This window comes from Erinaceus europaeus, chromosome 19 (genome assembly GCF_950295315.1).
Source record: "Erinaceus europaeus chromosome 19, mEriEur2.1, whole genome shotgun sequence".
Lineage (NCBI taxonomy): Eukaryota > Metazoa > Chordata > Mammalia > Eulipotyphla > Erinaceidae > Erinaceus > Erinaceus europaeus.
In genome coordinates, this window is record NC_080180.1 from 40698320 (window position 1) to 40719321 (window position 21002).

A 21002-nucleotide genomic window follows, 5' to 3' on the forward strand; every position below is an offset into this window, starting at 1 on the left:
AGCACTTATCGCCATAGAAAATATTTGTTTGATTGTTAATTTTCCATGTCTTCTGATAGATTTTAAAATACGAGATGGGGACTGAAAAAGATCCTTGTGGCTCAGAATACAGCACTTGCAAAGATTAACTGAATGGATGAGTGAAGAAAGAAGCCATTCAAATTCTGCCTCTGATGCACAGTCAGCTTTAAAATGTTGTGACATCAAATAGCATGCTCTATCTCATGTGGAAAATACCGTTAGGGAGAGATGACTTTGGATAAAAAAAGGAGAAAGTAATCAAAAGTTAAAGGAGTGAATTCAGGAGGAACTCAATTTTAGGTCAGCAAGACTAGTCTGGGAGATGAAAACAATAAATTAATTACACTTTTACAGTAATAGGTGGAAATTATTTTTTTACTTCTCTTAGAGAAGAAAAATACTTGGAAGTCTCAGTGGCTCTCTGATACTTGATACTTTCTCTGCTTGTTTCTACTACCCATGGGAGACTGATTTGCTAGATGTGATGTGAAAAGTCTATGTATGATGGCTTAGTCTTCTTTTGCTCACTCATAAGACAAGAGTGCTGGCATGTGAGATGCTTAAAGTCTGTGGGGTCAAGCTCTACCCGCACTTGTCTAGCTATTCTGACCATGACTAGGGATTAAGTACAACTCAAGTACTAAGAAATGGAATATCGAGGAATAGAGGACCATTGGACCTTCTTGTTGAAACTGGTCTTTGATAATAAAATTGATTAGCTGTTGTTGTTCTGAATTGTCCCCCATGTCTGTCATGGTAGTCCTCAAAGTTACATACACCTGAGAGCTTGCAAATAAACTGATACCTGACTCATCTGCAGAAATGCTGACTTAATTGTTCTATAGTTGCTGGACTGAAAACTGGGATGGTTAAAAACTTCTAGGTGATTCTAACGATCAAGCCAGGGTATATACCACCGCTTTACGGGGGAAAAAGTGTTAATTATTAACTCCAGAACTTAACATAGTGACAACGGTAGAAGCTTATTGCTTGTCTAGTTTAGGGATAATCAGAAGCCCAAAGAGGCAAGGAAGAAGCCTTTTCTAGAGACTTTGGGGGGAACACTGGGTGGGCTGCAAGCTTCCTGAAGCAGGGGACAGTACACTTCTGTTGCCTTCAGTTCTCTAGCTTGTGACACATTGTGTTGATAACCCTAAGAAACTAATACATGGCATATATATATACATATATATATATATATTTTTTTCCCCCTCCAGGGTTATTGCTGGGGCTGGGTGCTTGCACTACAAATCTACTGCTTCTGGAGGCCCATTTTATTTTTCCCATTTTATTGCCCTTGTTGTTATCCTTGTTGCTGTCATTATTATTATTGTTGTCATTGCTGTTGTTGGATAGGACAGAGAAATGGAGAGAGGAGGTGAAGAAAGACAGGAGGAGAGAAAGATAGACACCTGCAGACCTGCTTCACTGCCTGTGAAGAAACCCCCTTGCAGGTGGGGATCCAGGGGCTCGAACCAGGATCCTTAAGCCAGTCCTTGTGCTTAGCACCATGTATGATTAACCCGCTGCACTACCACCCAATCCCTGACATTCATATTTTTTAAGTGCTTTGTCAAATGCATTTCAAAGACAAGTGAAGGCTAGAGGTCTTGTAAGTCAAGTACAGCCCTGAAACAGATGATTAAATGTTGATGAGTTCTTTATGAAGCAAGTTGCTCTTGTCATTCTAAAATTGTTAAAGAAAGTTACTCTAAACTCATTGCCTGACATTTTATTTCATAGGTTTGTGTTGCCTTAAGGCAAGTTATCAGAACTCTCTAAGTGTTTGTCAGTGGAGTCACACTTAGGTGACTTTTTATATTTCTCACTTACTTATGTGAGTATGTCTACATTTGGTTCAGCAGCCATTTCTAAACTTGACAGGTTTATTTTGGCACAGAAAGTTAGTTCTTCACCAGTTGGCTCTGTTTGGACTTCTGTATGTGTCTGTTGTTGAAGTCTTTGGGCAGGTGGGATTTGTTCTCAGGGTCTGGTGAAGTCACAGTCAGCAGTCTGAGATGGGGGGGGGGGTGTCATTTACTTCAAGCAGTTGGATTGGACTGCTGGCTTGGTTCCCTACCTAAGAGAGACCATAGCATGGACTCCACAGTAGCCTGGACTCACTAATGGAGTTAATTATAAGGTTGGAACTCTGCAAATCTCAGCAAAATCAAATCTCCCGTGGAAAGTTTCCACAGATTCCCCTGTAAAGTTGTGTGTTGGGGGAGGGGGGCAAAAAATTGGGAACTGGGCTAGGGGATGAACCAAGATGGCGATTTAGAGACAGTACCTGGTGTGAGCTCCGAAAAGAAGCAGCTTCCAACCTGTGATTCTCGAGAGAGGGTTGGATCTCTGGGCATTGGTGGTAAGGGACAGCAAGGGGTGGTCTGGGTGACACCAAAAGAGTCCTATAACCCACTCTTCGGCTGGCAAACAGAGGTCATAAAGGACAAAGGAAAGGGATCTTTGGCTTGACTATTTCTGAATTCACCCTTCCCTCCACCCCCAAAACCAGCCCCCATGGGGTCGTTCCTAGCAGGCTTCCTGTGGAGCTATTTTCTTTACCAAGATTCCTGGCTCAGCAGGGGAGTTATTCCAAGCCTTTTTTTTTTTTTTTTCCTCTCTTTTTGATGGGGGCTGGAACTCTATTTGAGTGACAGAATACCTGACCAATCAGGGCTTCGGCCCTACCTAGGAAAGACTAACTGGAGCTTTTTTTTTTTTTAATATATATATAGTTCTTATAATTGGTTGTCTTTGTTTCATTTAGGAAGGGAACCAGGCTGTGTGTAGACACTCTGTAGCAATCCAAGCTGCAGACTGACTGTTATGGCTTTTTACTCAATTTTATTTTATTATTACTATAATTAAATACACATGTCCCTTTTCTCTCCTCTTCAGGTTGACCAAGATTAACTGTTGTTCCTCTTATCATTGCTAGGTGACTGGGTGTGCTATCCACTGTGGGAAGAACTTATTTCTCTCTATTTATATATTCCCTCTACCCTCCCTTTTCTCTCCTCCTAGCTAATTCCAAAAAACAAACAAAAAAACTCTATCTTTTCACTGCTTTTTTCTTTTCTTTTCTTTTCTTTTTCTTTCTTCTTCCTTCTTTTGCTTTCTGAATTCATTGACACTCATTTGTGAATTACTTTGTGGAAGAAATCTGACTTGGAGTAGTCTCTCTCTCTCTCTTTCTCTCTCTGTGTGTGTATGTATGTGTCTTTTCTCCTTTCTCTGATTGCTATCTCTAGAATTTATAGGGGACAGTAGATTTCATAATTGTCTATTCTTTTTTTTTTGTATTTTTCCTTTCTCTTCCGTTTCTTTCTTTTTTTTTTTCCTTGGACTCGAAGTGTTGTTTGGCTAACTGGTATTAGTTGACTGTATCAATCATTGCTTTAGTTGCTATTGTACTTTCAGAGGTTTGTGACTGCATATGTGAAAAGACTTTAGTGTGCCTTGTAACCAAAACACAAAACTGAAGAATGACAGAACAGAAAAATATAAACCACATAAAAAAAATGGTTAAATCAAGAGCAAATAAAACTGCTACAACAATGAATCAGGACAGGAGCCCAGAAGAAACTCCAAATCAGTCAGAAGTAACTATAGATAAGAAAAGTATGCAAGCAATAGTAGACCTAGTAATCACAGAAATAAAGACAACTATGGAGGAAAGGGCTATCAGAATTAAGGAAACAACAAATGAGACCCTCAAGGAAAAAAAAAAAAAACACTAACTACCTCGAGGTAATTAGAAAACTAAAAACTGAAATAGCTGAGCTAAAAGGCCAATTAGCAGAACAAGCTAATACTATAACTGAACTGAAGAAGGAAGCTGAGGGAAGGGAAAGCAGATTAACAGAAGCAGAAAACAGAATTAGCCAGACAAAGGGTGAGCTAGAGAAAACTAAGAAAGAGGTAAAAGAGCTAAAAAAGAGATTGAGAGACACTAAGAACAACAACAGAGACATATGGGATGATCTCAAAAGAAGTAACATTCGTATAACTGGCCTGCCAGAGGAAGAAAGAAAGGAAGGGGAAGTAAACACTCTAGAGGAAATAATAGAAGAAACTTCCCAGCCCTAAACAACAGAAAAGATCCATTCTCTAGGTTAATACTTTCTCAAGAATTATTCTGGTTTTTTTTTCTTTCCCTAGCATTATAGTTAACTTAATTTGAGTCCCATTCCACCAGGCTTTTGCTATCAACCTTTCTGATGAGAAAGAATCACATAAAACCTAGTTTTTATGAAGATATGACAGACAGATTTTTTTTTTGCTTCTTTTTTTTTCTTCTTTCTTTCATTTTTTTTTTCCTCACAGGTGAAATTTACTCCCTAAAAGAATACTTCTGAAGAGAACTGTGGAACAAAGAAATCACTATCTCATTTCAAAATTTCAAGGTTTACCGACAGTAAATTAGAAGTGATTTTCCTAGTGCTCTTTTAATTAGACTACCTACTCAATTTCTGTATCTTATTAACTATGAATGGTCTTTTCTTGATTTGTGTGAATGTCTCTCTTTGGCTGCTGGACATCTCAGTGAGTCTCTTATCTTTTCTGTTGTCCCATTGGACTAAGTCTGGATGGTGAAGGTCTGGAAGTGACAGCAGTCACACAATATGGTGGAAAATGGCCTGACATTTGCCCCTGTGATGAGCAGTACATACATTTACTATTCCATTCATCCCAGAAGAAAAAGTTCATGAAATAGATTTATTTATTGCTAACATATATGGAACTGGGGAGAATAAACATTACTAGTAAAGAACAGAAGAAAAAGCTCTAGTATTTATGATAGCTGGCCTGTAACAATAAATTTATATAGGATTTGTAGGTTTACAGAAACATTTTCCAATACTCTTTAGCCTTTTTTAAAAACATTTTTGTAAATGTATTTGTATTTCCACTTCACAAGTGAGATGACAGATACAAATTAGACATCTCATAATAGGACTAAAAAAGATCTAAGTTTTCAAGCACCAAATATCACAGTCTTCCAAGTATCCATATATATATGTATTTTATTGGAAGGATGTAAAGAAGCACTATAGAGAGGACTTAGGGGACTCTGCTGGGACATGGCCAGGGTAGGGAGAAGCAATTTTCCACCCTGCAGAAAGAATGTAATTTTCTTTATTGCAAGGAAGAGAAAATTAAAAGGATTCTTCAGAAGTCTGTTTTTTGTTTTGTTTACTTCACAAATACATACTGAGTACCTACTATATATTAGACATTCTTCTAAGAAGTAGAGGCACCACAGTGAACAAAAGATTTTTGTCCTTATGGAGAGTATATTTGGGGTTATATTATTATTATTATTATTATTTTATTAATTTATTTTATTTTCCCTTTTGTTGCCCTTATTGTTTTATTGTTGTAGTTATTATTATTGTTGTTGTTGATGTTGTCATTGTTGGATAGTACAGAAAAAATGGAGAGAGGAGGGGAAGACAGAGAGGGGGAGACAAAAACACCTGCAGACCTGCTTCACCACCTGTGAAGAGACTCCCCTGCAGGTAGGGAGCCAGGGGCTCCAACCGGGATCCTTCCATTGGTCCTTGCACTTTGTGCTACATGCGCTTAACTCACTAGGCTGTGGCCTGACACCTGGGGTTATATTATTTAAAAAATCTTTACTGCAAGAGACAGATAGAAAGAAAGATACACTTAGTATCTTAATTGGTATATTGCACCAAAGTAAAAGACTCTGGGGTGGGGGGAGAGGGAGAGTTCAGGTCCTGGAACAGGATGACAGAGGAGCTAGTGGGAGCTGCATTATTATGTGGAAAACTGGGAAATGTTAGGCATGTAAAATCTATTGTATTTACTGTCAACTGTAAAATATTAATCCCCCAATAAAGAAGTTAATATTAAAAAGAAAGATAGATATACTTAGAGAAGGAAAACAAAGTACTGATCAACTCTGGCTTACAGTACTGCCAAGAATTGAACCAGAGACCTCAGAGTCTCTGGCATGAATATCTTTCTCATAACCACTATGCTATCTCCCTAGCTGTGGGGTTATATTTTTGAAATAGCTTCAATGAAGCAGATATTTTTGACTCTTATATCTTTTGATCTCATATTCAAGTGGTAGGAGAAAGGTAGTCATTTAATTGTTAATAATTGTTGCCTTTAATGCTTTACAAGTCTTCAAAGAGTAGATACTAGTGACCAGCTATATTTTCTTCTAGTATTCAGACAATGTATAATTAAGAAAATATCAGTTGTTTTACAAAAAAAATAATAATAATACTTTTCCTCTACCATCTAAAAGTGAAATAAAAATATATAGGAGAGGTAAAAATATCTGCTTCATTACTAAGAAAGTTGCTTCAAGAATGTAATCCAGCTTTGCGGGTGAGTGACTTTTGCTAATGTTGCTCCCTTGAATTTATCTCTTCAAACTGCAATACTATGTGGTAAGCTTGCCATATGGCTGACAGCAAGTGAGAAAACAACTTATGTAGACACCTTGGACAGAATAACCAGTTCAGAGCTCCGAAATAGACAGGGTGAATAGTATATTCACTGTGAGTTGTAAAAGCAGAAATACTGGTCTCAGACAAGCATCCTTCATCTGGGTCACTAAGATTCAAAGTGAAGACTATGAAGATGAATAGAGCAGAGTGTTCTTCTTTTAAAAATACCGTATTTAGTGATCCGGGAGGTGGTGGTTAAGGAACTGGACTCTCAAGCATGAGGGCCTGAGTTCAATCCCCGGCAGCACATGTACCAGAGTGATGTCTGGCTCTTTCTCTCTCTCCTCCTATCTTTCTCATTAATAAAATAAATGGGAAACCTTTAAAAAAAAAAGAAAAAAAATACTGTATTTACTTATTTACTGGATAGAGACAGAGAGAAATTAAGAGGGAAGAAGAGACAGAAAATGAGAGACACCTGCAGCACTGCTTCACCACTTGTGAGGTGAAGAGACATTTGCACCCCTGCCTGACCCTAAGATGATGATGATTATTATTATTATTTTCCCTTTTGTTGCCCTTGTTGTTTTGTTGTTGTAGTTATTATTATTGTTGTTGATGTCATTGTTGTTGGATAGGACAGTGAGAAATGGAGAGAGGAAGGGAAGACAGAGAGGGGGGAGGGGAAGACAGAGAGGGGGAGGGAAAGATAGACACCTGCAGACCTGCTTTACCACCTGTGAAGTGACTCCCCTGCAGGTGGGGAGCCGGGGGCTTGAAATGGGATCCTTATGCCAGTCCTTGTGCCACATGCGCTTAACCTGCTGAGCTACCGCCCAACCCCCTAAGGTTATTATTCTAATGGAGTTCCCTCTACATGGAAACATCAATACAGTGAGGTTTACAGTTCTTTTCTATAGATTTCACTTGATTTGGGCTGGAGAGATGTGAAGTAATAGAACACAGGACTTGCCTGAGAGGTTCTATCCCTAGCACCACCAGTAATCAGAACTGAGAGATACCCTGATGAAAACAACAATATTTTTTTTTTGATAATGCAAGATTTTCTCACATTGACTTTAGTAGAGAAATATAAACTGACTTACTGCTTGCTTCTAATATTAATCTGGTCTTAGTTTTTAACATCATTCACTGTTTAAGAAAAGAATTGAGACTTACAAAATTACTTGGAAAAATAAATATATAAAAACTGCACAACAAATGTAACTGAGTGCCATAAAATGTGCCCAGTATTTCAGAGTACAAGCTTCTAGGACTATTATAGAATCAGACATCACTTGTACCTTCAATACATTTATAATTCAGCAGCTTAGACAATGATAATAAACATAAAATTCTAGTTTTAGAGCACAGACTCCTAGTTGTTATTAAGTGTGACAAGTTAAATATACAGAAACATGGAGGGCAGCTTGGCATATCTGAAAAAATCCCTGTCCTAGGAGACAAAAGACCAGGATTCATGTTTTAATAAAAATCAAAGAAATTCCAAGCAGGTCTTATTAATCTCTTTAGATTTTAATTTCCTATTCTTCAAAGGAAGGGTTTCACTGGAACCTACCCTATATTAAAAATTTAATTTTTTTCATATAACAGCAACCAAAATAACATCTAAAATTTTTAAGAATACAATGAGTTAAGTCCCATGCCTTTTGTTTTCTGTAAGAGCTGCTAGGGAACAATGAAAAGAAAATATAAGCTGGTAAAAAGGTAATAATAAAGTATGCAAATGATGTATAACAAGAGAAGGATCTAAGGAGGAAATCCAATCATGAATATTTCAAAGGCCCAAACATTAGCATTTGTTAAGAGGATGGTGAAGAGATGCCATGTGCCTGGGGTCTCTGCACTTGTGCTTATGAAGGGAAATGCATCAGCCTACAGAGAAGTACCCAGGCTCTTTCCTAGACTGTAGTTTCATATAAACTAGACTAAGAGATCAAATCTGAAATGCAGCAGATGAAGTGTTAACCTTATTGTGTGCACCTTACAAAGGAGTGATAGAAAAGACAGAAGGAGTTTGTTGTCACCTATCCTATTTTTCTCTAGCACTGTTATGTATTTTTATGGAATGTGGAAATAGAAAATTCTGTTGCTAAACAGAAGTTTTGTTTATTGTTAAAGCAAAATGATATAGCTTTTTTGGGGAAAAAATGAGTTTATGTTTGCAGAGATCTGAGAATCATCCCCCAAAGTCTTTTATCCCTGAAATTTCTCTTGCTGGCTAGAAGGACGTATGATAGAGCATTCCTTATTAATTTGGGGAATAGTCTTTTACTGATTTTATGCTCTTTTTCCAACATCCCTGAGATGGGTTTTAAAAAGACAATGGTGGGTTCAGAGGAAACCAGGAGAAAAACAAGCAGAAGTCCTTGCTGTGTTCAAGCCAAATATCATTCCGTGCTTTAAAAATCCACTCCAGTATACCTTTACTATGAGCCTTTCCCAAAGTCTCCATTCGAAAGCAAGAGGACTGCTATTTCTACTTTAATTTTATGTAAAACAGTAGAAAATAATCACTCCACCAAACCTGGTTACCATTTTTTCATCAGCTGAGGGAAATCACTTTCCTCAAGCTTCCTTTATGTTTTCAGAGATTTTTTGAGAGTGAGATTTGCTGTTCATGGATTTCACCTACGCTGAAAGAAAATACAGTCTCAGCTTTCTGTTGCTATGTATGTCTCAATTTGGAAATCACAGGCTGTGTGTGGATCATTTGTTTAGGGACACTTTTTTTCCCCTTTTGTTGCCCTTGTTGTTGTACCCTTGTTGTGGTTATTGTTGTTGTTGATGCCATTCGTTGTTGGATAGGACAGAGAGAAATGGAGAGAGGAGGGGAAGACAGAGAGGGGGAGAGAAAGATAGACACCTGCAGATCTGCTCCACCGCTTGTGAAGCGACTCCCCTGCAGGTGGGGAGCCAGGGGCTGGAACCGGAATCCTTATGCCGGTCCTTGCACTTTGAGCCACGTGCACTTAACCCGTGGCGCTACTGTGCAACCAGGGGACACATTTTAATGATCCTTTTGGTGTGGGAGGGAGTTGAGAGACTAACTTCCTCTGTTTAGTAGTAAAATAGCAGCCATGTGATCTGCTTGCTGGACAATGTGAAGGAGAGAAAGGAAGACCACGTAGTGAAAAAGATGCCACCCAGAGAAAGTTCTGGTTAGGGGAGATAACAATAGAAGCAATTGAAAAATTAGCAGATACTTAGAATAAGTGCCACCGATGGGAAGTTCTTTGCAGTGGTGATGATCTAATGGCCTTAATGACACTGCCATCTGGTGATAAAATTGTGTTTTTTTGTGCTCACTCCAAATGTCTCTCATTCTACTAATGTCTTGCATAAAAAGTTGGTGACATTAAAAAGGATCCTAGTGAAGATTTGGGAGAAAGAACAGGGAATGAGATCTATCTAAAGAGTGATGCATGGGATAAAAGAAGAAAACTGCATCTGCTGAGACGGCAAGCAGGGAACAATCTATTTGATCGTGTCTGGACTTTAATTTGAGCATTAAGGAGACAAAGAAAAATAAAACTCCCCCCAGCTCCCCACCTGCAGGGGGGTCACTTCACAAGCAGTGAAGCAGGTCTGCAGGTGTCTATCTTTCTCCCCTCCTCTCTGTCTTCCCCTCCTCTCTCGATTTCTCTCTGTCCTATCCAACAAAAACAACAGCTTTAACAACAATAACAATAATAACCACAACAAGGGCAACAAAATGGGAAAACATGGCCTCCAGGAGCAGTGGATTCATAGTGCTGACACTGAGCCCCAGCGATAACCCTAGAGGCAAAAAAAAAAAAAAACTAAAACACCTTCTTTGAAGAACTTCTGAAATAGCTGAATCATTGATAAATGTCCCAGAGCACTTGGAGTGAGAGTAGATTAAACTTAAACAAACAGAAAAGGAGGATGAAAAATTTGAAATCACTTTAAGCACATTTTCCCTTTAGTGTCTCCATCATATAGAACCTTTCAGACTCTGACACTGTGATCTTGCTTTTGATAGAGAGTTATTTGTTCAGCCTAGTAAGCAACCAATACAGACTACTGCCAGGAAAATTTGTTTAAGTAAATGCAGTATATTCCAAATGACATCTTTACTTTGGGAAACAACTTTGGACTTTTCGAAGTTCCATAAATCTTATTCTCTATCCAGTGAGCTATCAAACATTCATGCTAATAGTGCATAACTTGGATTTTGCATTTTATAGTCTGAAGCAAATGTGTCTATTGCTTCTCTGTATGTGAAGGAGTACTCACATACCTCTGCAGCAGTGTGAGTACATACACTTTAGTGAGGAGGAAGTAGAATTACTTTACTCACCTGCAAAATGAAGATTCATTTCTGATGCACCAAATGAAGGAAATGTCACCCAGAGCCAGGGATTTGTAACATGGCTGGATAAACCTGTGTATTTATGCATTATTCATGACTGATTCTGGAATTTCCATGCTTGCCATTGCTGTCAGAAGAAAATGAAAGGCATAGATCAAGATGGGAACTAACTTTTTAATATTTATATCGTTGATACTCTTTCAGGTTCTAAGAGTTTTATGACTGAACAATATCTCTAACATGAACTTTCCTTAAATATAATATCCTCTGAGGACATGTCACGTTATGAATGTATTTGGCAATTACATTCTCAGTCTGTGACTTATACAATTTCATGCGGAACCATTTTGAAATGTCTTGTTTCCAAAAATGTTATGTAAATAATCATATAGACCATACAAAATCTGTCAGGTTTGGTCATTTTAATGTATTTTTTTTACATAATAACAAATCTAAATTATTTATTTATTTATTTATTGGATAGAGACAGAGAGAAACTGAGATGAAGGGTGACGATCAAGAGAGAAAAAGAGAGACACGCAGCACTGCTTTACCACTCATGAAGCTTTCTCCCTGTGAGGAAAAAAAAAATCCCTCTAGGGATTTGAACCTAAGCTCTTTTGTCTGGTAGCAAGCGTGTACAACTGAATGCACCACTACCTAGCCCTCTTAAATCTTTTATTATTTTTTCTCAATTTTAATTTTAATTAATTAATTAATTATTCCCTTTTGTTGCCCTTGTTTAATTGTTGTCATTGTTGTTGGATAGGACAGACAGAAATGGAGAGAGGAGGGAAAGACAGAGAGGAGGAAGGAAAGATAGACACCTGCAGACCTGCTTCACCACTGCGAATCGACTCCCCTGCAGGTGGTGAATCAGAGACTCAAACTGGGATCCTTATGTCGGTCCTTGGGCTTTGCGCCATGTGTGCTTAACCCACTGCACTACTGCCTGACTTCCTTAATTTTTATTTTTACCAGAGCACTAATCAGCTCTGGCTTATGTACATGTTGGGGATTGAATCTGGGACCTTTAGTGCCTTAGGCATGAAAGGCTTTTTTTCATAATCATTGTGCTATCTCCTCAACTCTCAAACCATTTTTTAGCATTATTTTACAGTCCCCCACCCCTTATTATTTGCCACCAGGGTTATTGCAATACTCCATTTCTCCTGGTGGTTAATTTTTTGATAGAGCATAAGGAGGAGAAAAATAGAGAGAGAGGAAAGAGAGGAGAGAGGGAGAAAGAAGAGAAGAGTCAGGGACACAGATATAGAGGGAGGGAGAAGTGGTAGCATCACTTTCCCACTGATTGTGAAGCTTGACTGCTGCAGGTGAAGATTAGGGTCTTGAATTTGGGTTCCTTGTGCATGCTAACATACTACTGGGTGAGACACCTCCCAAAAACACCTCTTAAAGGAGACCACCTGGGACCACAACAAGACAGGGCTAGAATGACTTCAGGAACCCACCAAATCACAGGTGAGTGCAAACACGTGTGGTGCATGGACAGAGAGGAGCCTAGGGAGAGATTAAGTGGCTAGTAACAGTCTGGCAGTTTACCAGTTGAGACACCACCTCCAGTCTGTTTCACCAACAAAAAGACAGCTGAAGGGAGGAGAGGACTCCCCTGACTCAACAAATGCAACTGTGAGTCTCCATTGGTACTGCACTCAGAATCTGGAGCAGCGGGGGGGGGGGGGGGGGGCTGCTTGCTGACACCAGGGGACAGAGAACTAATCAGGAAACTCAGGAGAAGATATATACCTCCATGGCCTAGCAGTGGGGCTGTGAGAGTCTCTTTCCATAACCACTGGATTATCTCTGCCCCACCCTGCTTTATCTCTTGGTCAGAGTCAGTGATTAAGTTAAGAAGCCGACTTATAGTTTAAAAGCCCTCAGTCTCCCATAGCCTATAGGGAAGAAAAAACAAAAGAGGCTTTTAAGACACTGAGCTCCAACTCAGGGATTAAAATAATATTGGAACAACTGTTAATTTCCACAACTGTGAACTCTCTAATTACCTTACTTAGACACAAGTCAATCCAGGCAATAGTGGTCAGTAATTTGAAAAGTACTGAGAGAGGGACCTCATAACATACTCTATAGAATGGTTAAACCGACAAGAAGTACTACTATTGGAGAAATGAACCAGGACAAGAGTCCAGCTAAAAGCCCCCCAAAGGTTGAACCACAAAATAATGAGGACAACATCCAAACACTAGTTAAGGAAATAGTCACAGGAGTGAATAACGAGTTTGAAAGAATTGTCATCAGAAATGCAGACACAACAGATGAGACCCTGAAAGAAAACACTAATTATCTCAAGGTTATTAGAGAGCTGAAAGCTGAAACAGTTGAGCTAAGCACACAACTAGCTGAACAAGCTAAAACAGTATCAGAACAGGGCAAAAAAATAGATAAACTCCAGAAAACAGTAGAGGGGAGAGAGAATAGAATAAATGGAATAGATGGAGGCATAAAAACCTTCTCAGACAAGCAACAGTAGAAAGAATCAACTATCACCAAGCCTGCCCTGAAAGAAGTTCTGAAAGGTTGTCTACAAACAGTCAGACCACCATAAATATGCCATCTATCAGAGTACTCTAAAAATCTACAAGAATGGCACCTACTTTGCCCCAAAGGACATATAGATATAAATCTATCTATCCTTATATGTCCATATATATGACATGATTTATTTTTCTAGTTATTTGCTTGCTGATGGACATTTGGGTTCACTCCAAATTTTGACTTGTTAATAGTTGAGTGATGAACATAGAAGTGCATAACTTTATAAATTAATTTTTTCATGTCCATTAGATACAAATGTGGTATTCTCTGGGAATGATACTGCTGGATCCTAAAGCATTTATATTTTTAAATTACTATTTTAAAAATTGGTTTAACATTGGCTTATTGTATTATAAAATTTTAGGGCTATACTTTCACATTGATACATGCATATAAGTCCCATTACACTCACCATCAAACATTTAGTGCCAGGGGTGTGGGGCAGTGGTACATTCAGTTAAAGTGCACATATTGCCATTCTCAAGGACCTGGATTCGAACCTCCACTCCCCACCTGCAATGGGATGCTTCATAAACAGTGAAGCAGGTTTGCAACAGTCTCCTTCTCTATCCCTCCCCCTGCTTTCTCAATTTCTTTCTGGCCTATCAAGTATAATAGAAAGAAAAGGGGGGCCTGGGCACAGCGGGTTAAGTGAACATGGCACAAAGCACAAGGACCAGCAGAAGGATCCCAGTTCAAGTCCCCAGCTCCCCACCTAGAGGAGAGTTGCTTCACAGGTGGTAAAGCAGGTCTACAGGTGTCTATCTTTCTCTCCCCCTCTGTCTTCCCCTCCTCTCTCGATTTCTTTCTGTTCGGCTCAACAACGATAACAATAATAATAACAACACCATCGATAAACAACAAGGACAACAAAAGGGGGGGAAATGGCCTTCAGGAGCAGTGGATTAATAGTGCAGTCACTGAACCCTAGCAATAACCCTGGAGGCAAAAAAATAGAAAAGGAAAAATGGTCACCAGAAGCAGTGGATTCATCATGCCCCCACTGAGCCCCAGAGATAACCCTTTTGAAAAACAACAACAAAAACAAGAACAACAAAAAACCCAGTGTCACTGCAACAAAGAAACTTAAAGTTTCTTTAGCAGAAATGCATTGAGAGACCTTAATTCATAGCATTCAGGAAGTTTGTGTTTATTTGTAGCTACCCAGAAATTTCAGAAGAACCCATATTTCTGTTATCTTACACTTTACCCTATTAATGGATAACTATTCTGATGTTGTAGTTTAGCATGCAAAAGAAAAGGCGGTATCTTATTTGTATTCCAGAGGAAAAATAAAAGAAATGACCCAAATCAATGAATCACTAGCAGCATGCTTTATTTTTTAAGGGACATTGAGCATCAGAGAACACATAGTGCTAATTAACTAAGAGAGAAAGAGGGAGGGTTCCAACAGCCCATTGAAGCAAAGCTCATGTAAAAAACCAACCAACCAACCAAACAAACAAACAAAAAACCTAAATAGCAGAAGACTAGAATTCAACAGAGAATATTTTATAGTAAGTTTTAAAGGGGTCGACTTATTCTTCAAATAGTGCAAAACTATATAAATAATTACAGAGTAAGGAATATCTAAGACCTAGGACATGATTTCTTATGCAATTCAAATACTGGGCTTGAAATAAGTGCTCAGAGATTTTACATTGTGTGTGTGTGTGTGTGTGTGTGTGTGTGTGTGTGTGTGTGTGTCAGTAATGAGGCCAATAACTTTTACTTACAGAGTTTGTGTCTCCAGTCATATTCTCCAAGGACTAATTTTCAAAAAGGGATAAGATCAGAAAATGAAAGGATCCAACTGCTTAATCAATAAAGTGGTAGCCTTCAAGACACGGTCTTTGTCAAATCTCAGGAAAGCCTAATACATGGTTTCTGAAATAGCGCTAATTAGCTGTTAAGCAGCGAAGTGAACTGTGTTATTCAATTTCTATAAATTTCTCTACTACCTAAAATTTTAAGAGAAAAGGTGTAAGCTTGTTAAAGTAAAACTTAGAAAGAGCACCCACCTGCAAGGGAGTCGCTTCACAGGTGGTGAAGCAGGTCTGTAGGTGTCTATCTTTCTCTCCCCCTCTGTGTTTTCCCCTCCTCTCTCCATTTCTCTGTCCTATCCAACAACGACAACAACAATAATAACTACAACAACAAAAAAGAAAAAAAACTTGGAAAGAGAGGAATTTACATAAAATTAGGAAGAAGTGTGTGTGTGTGTGGAGTGGAGGTAGACCAAATTAGACTTCTATATATAACAGAAAGTAGAATAACAGCAAGAATGGACCATTAACCAGAAAACAGATAGATGGGGGACCTGATGGAGCCTCAGGGGGCCTTATGGCACCTCCCAGGGTGCTGTCTGCAGCAGGTTCCAGCCTGAAAAAGTGGCTGCAGGGGCAGTTCCATGACCACCCACCTGAGCACTGCGAGGACACATGATTATAAGACTCTCTACGTGGGGGACCTGCACACACTCAGGCCCCCTTCTCCAGCACCTTCTCTTCCTGGTGGTCTTCCGGGCTCTACTTAAGCTCTGCCTACCACACCCTGCTGCTGCTTTTCTCTGCTCCTGCTGGCCTATGCTAACCCCAAGTTCAACTGCAGCAGCAAGTGGAGGAGCTGGGTCTGCCGCGGGGATCCCTGGGCTGTGTGCTGGAAGCAGTGCTGGGTCTGCCGCGGGGCTTCCTGAGGGGGCAACCTCGTGCCCTGGGACCCCTCGGCCAGGAGGCCCGCAGCAGCAGGATGCTGGATCCAGAGCCCTGCAGTAATTCCGGGAAGCCAACGGTGAGTGACCGCCCAGCTTTCACGTGTCCTAGGCCTTGTCGCCTGGACAAGAGACCAGAGAAGTTAAGTACAGAAGTAGCCTGGGGAGGTTGCTCAGTGGCTGGGGCACAGGACCGGCAGGCCTGAGGTTCAACCCCGGGCACGGCCTGTGCCAGAGCTGAGCAGGCCTCAGGTCTCTCTCTCAGAAATAAAAATATATCAGGGCCAGAAGAAAAAAAAAAGCAGTTGAGAAAGAAGAACAGAAAGGGGGACATAAAACATAAATTGACTGAGTTTGGGATATTGCAGCAAAGTAAAAAACTCTGGGGGATGGGGGTGGGGAAAAATAGATTGTCAGCTCCACTGTAGGGGGTGGGGTAGGGACACAGACCTTCGTTGGCCAGAATGGTGCTAATATACACTCCTATTAACTTAATGTAAGAGGGGAAAATAGATGGAATGTCTCGAATTTTTTTGATGCATAGACTCCAGCTCTTTCAATCTAAGCACTTAATGTCTCAAATTGGAAACCTGATTGAATTTTAACATTGGGCTTAAATAGCTAATACATTTCTAATAATGAGCTTTTTGTTTCAAATATTAAATCACCTATAATCTTAGGCTAGGGAGACCAGAAGCAACTGGTCTTGTCAGTATATAAGATGTAAATAGCATTAAATGACATAAATCATGGCAAGGTTTTATATGGTACACTAAATCCTAACAATGCGGTTTTTTTCTCTTTATAAAAGATTTTCTTATTTATTTATTTTACTTATTATTGGAAGAGAGAAATCAAGAGGGGAGGGGGAAGGCAAGAAAAGAGACAGAGAGACACCTAAAGCCCTGCTTCACCACTTGTGAAGCTTTCCCCCTGCAGGTGGAGACCAGGGGCTTGAACCTCAGTCCTTGTGCACTGTAATGTGTGCACTACCACCTAGCCCTGGGTTTTCAAAGTAAACCAAATTTCCACATAATTTAGTTATAGTAATAACTCTCTATTGCCTTCTTAAATGCTAAGATAGCAGGAACCTTCCCCCATCCTCTATAAAAACCCTTATTTTTCCCAGTCCTGGAACCTCTGGGGCTTTGCTCGTTTTCCTTCATGTTTCTCTTGATCCATACCATTTGATACTGCATCCGCTGACCTCAGCCAAATCAGTGCAACCAGTCCCACCTCTGCCTGATCCCTAGGAAGCTCCTTTGTGTGATATTGAAATAGAACTGCCCATTTGGAGATGTTCTGATGAGTCTAGTGCTCTCAGGAGACATCTTGGTTGAAAGTATAGATTTTGAAATCAGTAGGATATAGATAGTATTTAAAAGACTTGGAAATGGTTTAGGATGCAGAGGCAGTAATGAAAGGAAAACAGAAGGAGGTCTAGAAATCTAGAAGATTTGCAGGTTAAGCACACGTGGCGCAAAGTGCAAGGACCAGTGGAAGGATCCCGGTTCAAGCCCCAGGCTCCCTATCTGCAGGGGAGTCACTTCAAAGGTGGTGAAGCAGGTCTGCAGGTGTCTGTCTTTCTCTCCTCCTCTCTGTCTTCCTCTCCTCTCTCCATTTCTCTCTGTCCTATCCAACAACAACAACAACAATAATGACTACAAGGGCAACAAAAGGGAATAAATAAATATTTAAAATATTAATAATAATAAAAAAGAAATCTAGAAGATTTTAAGATGCTGAAATTGTGTAAGAGAAAATAGTGAAGAATAAAAAGAGCTTCTAGTGAGTTTGAGTAAAGTAATGTTCTATATTGGAAGGTAAGATAAGGGATATACTTTTCTTTTTTAAAAAAAAAAAACTTTCAAAAATATTTTAGAGAGATCTAGAGGGATAGGGAAGAGAGAGAGAAGAGAGACAGAGAGAGAGAGCATGAGAGCCCAGCTTTGGCCTATAGTGGTGCTGGGGATTGAACCTGGGGCCTCAGCCATGAAAGCCTTTTGCTTAATTGTTTTGCTGCCTTCTGGCCTAGGAATATATTTCAAAAGAGAAGAAATGGTCATTTGTGCCTAATGTTGCTAAAAAATCCAGATAGTTGAGAAAAAATATCTACTAGAAATGGTAAGTGATTTTAAGGTACTGAAAACAAAAATATCTACTAGAAATGGAGATGAGGATTATGATTAGGGTGTGTTGGAAAGTGAATACAAGGTAGTAAACCTGATCAGGAAAGGAGAGATATAAGGGAGATAAAGATTTGCTTGCTTGCCTTAATTTGTTTTCACATCGGATACTATTTAGGTACAATTCCAAGATTACATAGATTTAGCAGTAAGAAAGACATTTGTGAATATGAGGGATGATTTTAAAAGATTTGTAGATTGATGTGGAAAGGAGGTAAGAGAAAATGATGAATTTGGAATACTTCTTTTAAAACATTTACTTATTTTTATTTATTTACAAGAACAATAGATAGAATCAGATTATCACTATGACATATGTAGCACTAGAGTTTGAATTTAGGACCTCATGCTTCTGAATCCAAAGTTCTAACTGCTACACCTTCTTACAGGAAAACTATCTTAAATGATACACTTACTCTCGAGTCCAGGGAGGTGGCACAGAGAGTAGAGTGTAGGACTTGTGTATAGAGTCCCAGGTTTGATCCTGTGCCATGTTTGTTAGAGTGATGCTTTTTTCTTTTTTGCTTCCAGGGTTATCACTGGGCCTGCACTATGAATCTACTGCTCTTGATGGCCATCTTTTTTCCATTGTTGTTGTTGTTGCTATTATTGTTGTTGTTGGATAGGTTAGAGAGAAATTGAGAGGAGGGGAAGACACAGAGAGGGAGAGAAAGATAGACACCTGCAGACCTGCTTGTGAAACGATCCCCACCCCACCCCCACATGTGGGTTCCTTCCATGGGTCCTTAAGCTTTACACTATGGAACTTGGTGTGCTGCTGCGTGGCCCCCAGTGATGCTTTTTTATTTTTTATTTTTTATTTAAGAAAGGAGACATTAACAAAACCATAGGATAGGAGGGGTACAACTCCACACAATTCCCACCACCCAATCTCCATATCCTATCCCCTCCCCAATAGCTTTCCCACTATCTATCCCCTGGGAATATGGAACCAGGGTCATTGTGGGTTGCAGAAGGTTGAAGGTCTGGCTTCTGTAATTGCTTCCCCACTGAACATGGACGTTGACAGGTCGATCCATACTCCCAGTCTGCCTCTCTCTTTCCCTAGTAGGGTGAGTCTCTAGGGAAGCATTGCTCCAGGACACATCGGTGGGGTCTTCAGTCCAGGGAAGCCTGGCCTTCATCCTGATGGCATCTGGCACCTGGTGGCTGAAAAGAGAGTTAACATACAAAGCCAAACAAATTGTTGAGCAATCATGGATCTAAAGGTTGGAATAGTGGAGAGGAAGTGTTTGGGGGGGTACTCACTGCAAAGTCTAGTGTACTTCTGCTTTCAGGTATATATTTTGCACTAGTTTATGGATACATGTGAACATATGCTCTATCTCACGGAATCTGGTGTATATCTAAGTTTTGGGACTTTGTTAGGAAGTGAACCACCTGGGATGGAATTAGAGAATACTATGAAAGGAAAGGTCTCACTCGAGTAATGAAGCTGAAGGGTTATTGTTCCACACATGAAGTCTCTGGACACAGTCTGAGCTGAAGCATGTTGAGGTGGCAATCACTGCATTCATTAGGTTGCTATCAGCAGATGCAATATTATTTGATATGAATTGGGAGAGGCATGTGGGAAAGCGGGCCCTACCCTAAGGTTCCAGGACTGGGGGAAATATAAGCTCTATAGTGGAAATGTGAGGTTCCTGCTATCTTAGGGTTCAAGAAGACAATGGATAATTATTGTTATCATCACATTATTTGGTAATTGGGTTAACTTTGAAAAGTCCCTTTGTTAGGGTTTGCTGTACAATACCCAGTATCTTGTATATAACTGTGCCATCAATTGCTTCTGATCTACTTGGTCTAGGCTTTTGAGAGAGTCCGCATATCAAAGACACAGCCTATATATTAAAAAGACTCAGTGTGTGTTTTAAAAACTTTGAGATATACAATCAATTTTCTCCTCTCATATTAATTAACTAGTGATTTATATGACTAAACTTTACTAGGAGTGTACATAAACACCATTGCCACTACCAAAAGACTGTGTCCCATCCCAACCACCCACCCCGACCCCCACCAGCCCAGGAAGCCGCATGTCTAGCCTCCCCCTCACCACAGGGTTTTTACTTTAGTGCCCTACTTTCAATTTAGTCAGATCCTGCTTTTAGTTTCCCTTTCTGATCTTCTTACTCAACTTCTGTTGATAAGTGGGATCATCCCATACTCATCTTTATCTTTCTGACTTAGCTCACTTAACATAATTCCTTCTAGCTCCATACAGATGGGTCAGAGAAGGTGGGTTCATTGTTCTTGATAGCTAAATAGTATTCCATTGTATATATATACACCACAGCTTTCTCAGCCACTCATCTGTTGTTGGGCACCTGGGTTGCTTCCAGGTTTTAACTATTATGAATTGTGCTGCTATGAACATAGGAATACACACCTCTTTTTGGTTGGGTGTTATGGAGTCCTTGGGGTATATACCCAGGAGAGGAATTACTGGATCATATGCAAGGTCCATGTCTAGCCTTGTGAGAGTTACCCCAGACAGCTCTTCACAGAGGCTGGACCAATTTACATTGCCACCAGCAATGCAAAAGGTTTCCTCTGTCCCCACAGCCTCTCCAGCATTTGTTGCTGCTCTCCTTTTTGATGTATGCCATTCTCACAGGAATAAGGTGGTATTTCAATGTTGACTTAATTTGCATTTCTCTGACAATCAGCGACCAAGAGCAGTTTTGCATATGTTTGTTACC